We start from the raw sequence: 3,694 nt of genomic DNA, 5'->3' as shown, positions 1-3,694 counted from the left end.
CCTTACACCTTACACAAAAATCCACTCAACATGGATTAAAGATCTAAATCTATGACCCAGCACCATCAAATTGTTAGAGAGCATTCAAGATATTATATTTTTTAAAGTTACAAACATAACTAAAGATTAGGATCTCTTAGGATCGACCATAGTCTGCCTGATGACCTTTATGGGGCAAGAATGACCACCAGGTGGCACTCAGATTTCAAATTGCAATGCATATTAGGTGAGAAATCTAATTTTCACAAAGGTTTTGATCCCCTGAATTTATTATGCCATAAAATAACTCTTTCTCCATTCTTTCTAAATACTTGGAGTTCCCACAGGGTAAAGTTGAATTTTCATTGTATAATACTCATCATTTTAATTATAAGTATAATAATAAGTACATATTTGTTCTATTATAATACCTATACCTCAATGTTTTATTTTAATTCAGCAGTCTAAAATCTTTAAGGATAAAAAATACTTTCAGGGCAGTTGAAAGATACGAGTCTTATTATCAGTCCTTCTATAATGAAACTGTAGGAAAATATCATTTAGAAGATAAGGATATGAAAAGTTATTTTTAAAAATGTTCTGTGCCCATGTCCTGTTTTCTGTATACATGGGTTTGAACATACATGAAAGTATGTTAAATATCCACCAATGCTATATATTATTTTCAAAAATATGCACTACCTCTTTAAAACTAGTTTATTCAGAAGGCAAGACTAGTATGAAAGAAACAGGTTCTCTTTCTGTTTCAGGATTAAATGATTTTGAAGAAATTGAAAAGGCATTTTCAAATATCGGAAAATGCTAGAATACTAACTTTTTTTTGTCATAGGCATTAAAATGCACCTATGTCATTAAATACTGCATACTAAACCAAAAATGTACATACAATTATTGAAGACAAGAACATTTAAAACTGGATGCCTATATTTGTAGTTTATTCATCAAGTCTTTAAAATTTTAGTAAGAACCTACCATATGCCAATCACTATTCTGAATGCTAAAGATAACAAAGATTAAAATAAGGTCATGGCCCATATATAACTTATCTTGTATAGGGTTCTGTGGACATTGTTTAAGAAAGAAGTGAAATAATTTCTGGAACTCATAAATAATACAGAGAAAACAAAGTGATAAGGGATGGCAGTTTTGAAGAGTTTATATTAGGCTGAAATCCAGGTGACCAAGAGGAGATTACACAAAGATATTTTTAAAAGTTCATGGGAAATGGAGGCCGATGCCATGGCTCAATAGGCTAATCCTCCGCCTTGCAGTGCCGGTACACCGGGTTCTAGTCCTGGCTGGGGCACCGGATTCTGTCCTGGTTGCTCCTCTTCCAGGCCAGCTCTCTGCTATGGCCCGGGAGTGCAGTGGAGGATGGCTGAAATGCTTGGGGCCTGCACCCCATGGGAGACCAGGATAAGCTCCTGGCTCCTGCCATCGGATCAGCGCAGTGCGCGGGCTGCAGCACGCCGGCTGCGGCGGCCATTGGAGGGTGAACCAACAGCAAAGGAAGACCTTTCTCTCTCTCTCTCTCTCACTGTCCACTCTGCCTGTCAAAAATAAAAAAAAGTTCATGGGAAATGGAAATAAATTTGGTAGCAGAACAATTTTATAACCTTTCATAATACTTGTTCCCGTGAACTTTTTGAAGACATCTCTTATAATGTTTTGTAAAGAACAATCATCTGGTACAAAATTTTTCTAGTACAGAGGCCTTGGTGAAGTAGTCAACATGTACTGCATGTGAGCGCAGTAGCCAGAACAGACTGTGTGGCTAGAATTCAGCAAGTACTTATTCGAAGTGGGCAAGGTTCAATATGTAAAATCTGGATGGCATTGGACAATGGTTTGGATTGTCTTTATTGTCTTCAATGTCTGAGTGGTAGAAGAGATGTGTCAGGATCCAAATTGTAAGATCATTCTGCCCACAACCATACCATCTAGATGAGTCATGATGCTAGACTATACTGGGAGCAGTTAAGATGGAGAAAATTGAGAGGTCATGAGGGGAAACTACTCAGGAATAATGACAAGGATTGGTTTCTTCAATTGAGCATAGCAGGGTAAAATTTATTAAGGAAATTCTATAAAAACATATTGGGGGGGGGGGGGACTCTAGAATCCTATTTGGGCCATCGTTGTGTTTCTAAATTCTGTTAAACTACCAAATGGAGTTGTCAGTTAGTTGGGTACATAAACTCTAGGGAAAATTCATGAAAGAAGATTTGTTAATAAATAAGTGGGGGAATGGCGCCGAGTCGGTGTGTATGTTGGTTGCCGTAACAACGGGCAGCGGAGTGCGCCGGCTATGGCCTCTAACTTTAAGAAAGGAAACGTAACATCTAGTGCCCAGCGGAAAAGTATGAGTCCTAAGCCTGAGCTTACTGAAGAGCAGAAACAAGAAATCAGGGAAGCTTTTGATCTCTTTGATGCTGATGGAACTGGGACCATAGATGTTAAAGAACTTAAGGTGGCAATGAGAGCTCTGGGGTTTGAACCCAAAAAAGAAGAAATCAAGAAAATGATAAGTGAAATTGATAAGGAAGGCACTGGCAAAATGAACTTTAGTGACTTTTTGACTGTGATGACTCAGAAGATGTCTGAGAAAGATACCAAAGAAGAAATTCTGAAAGCTTTCAAGCTCCTCGATGATGATGAAACTGGAAAGTTATCATTAAAAAATCTGAAACGCTGGCCAAGGAGTTGGGCGAGAACCTGACAGATGAGGAGCTACAGGAAATGATTGATGAAGCTGATCAAGATGGAGATGGAGAAGTCAATGAGCAAGAATTCCTGCGCATCATGAAAAAGAACAGCCTTTACTAAGATCCATGTCGTCTTTTCTACTGCAAGCACACCTAATGAGATTTAGTGCCTGCCATTGTGTAAAATCTGGCTTTTGAGAACACAAACTATTTTCTCCGGCACTGACCTCCCTACATAATTTTAGTTATGGCCTCTAATCTATTTCAGACTTTTAAAGTGTTCTTTGATACTCAAACTCTTTGTAAAATGGCCTGCTGATTACTTGAGTTCTCCAAAGCAGAATAAGAGCACATTGGAGCAGAGAAAAGGGTCTTAAAGCATTGCCCACCTTCCATTTTGCCTTGCATTGCTTCGCTCTTGTCATATATTTCACAGAGATGCACACTGAATGACTTCTTAGACAAGCACATGTTGTACCCATGTCACCAGAAGCACTGGTCGTTTTTCAGTGGTTCTAGTTTCTAGTTGATATCAGAGTGTAATCTTCTATTTTATAAAACCCAGTGCATTGGCATTTGGATGTATATTAATGCTATTTGTTTTGTCTTAAAAATAAAACCTTTCTTAGTCTGAAGAAAAAAAGAATAAATAAGTGAACCACACACTGAGTGAAGTGGATATCATTTCATGGGCAATCTTGTGATCATGCCAACATTTGTTGTTTTGGCAGATGATAAGAATCTTGTAAAATGGAAATGTGAAGATACAATGTTAGAAATATTACAGGGGAACAGAGGCTTAGCCTAGCAGTTGAAATGCTCAGATCCCCTATCAGAGTATCTAGATTTGACTCTTGGCTCCACCTATTGACTCCAGTTTCCTGCTAATGGAGAAACTAGAAGGCAGTGCTTGTGGTTCAAGTAAATGGATTCCTGCCATCATGTGGGAGACCTGGTTTGCATTCCAAGTTCCCAACCCAGCTCTTGTC

At 38.3% G+C, this 3,694-nt stretch overlaps 1 pseudogene; it reads left to right on the top strand.

Annotated features, from left to right (window-relative positions):
- Positions 1–2,257: 2,257 nt before the first annotated feature.
- On the top strand, positions 2,258–3,266 carry LOC133758345 (centrin-2-like; annotated as a pseudogene).
- Positions 3,267–3,694: the final 428 nt, after the last annotated feature.

Source organism: Lepus europaeus, chromosome 4 (assembly GCF_033115175.1).
Source record: "Lepus europaeus isolate LE1 chromosome 4, mLepTim1.pri, whole genome shotgun sequence".
In the NCBI taxonomy this organism is placed as follows: Eukaryota; Metazoa; Chordata; class Mammalia; order Lagomorpha; family Leporidae; genus Lepus; species Lepus europaeus.
This window is presented reverse-complemented; position numbering and strand designations above follow the sequence as displayed.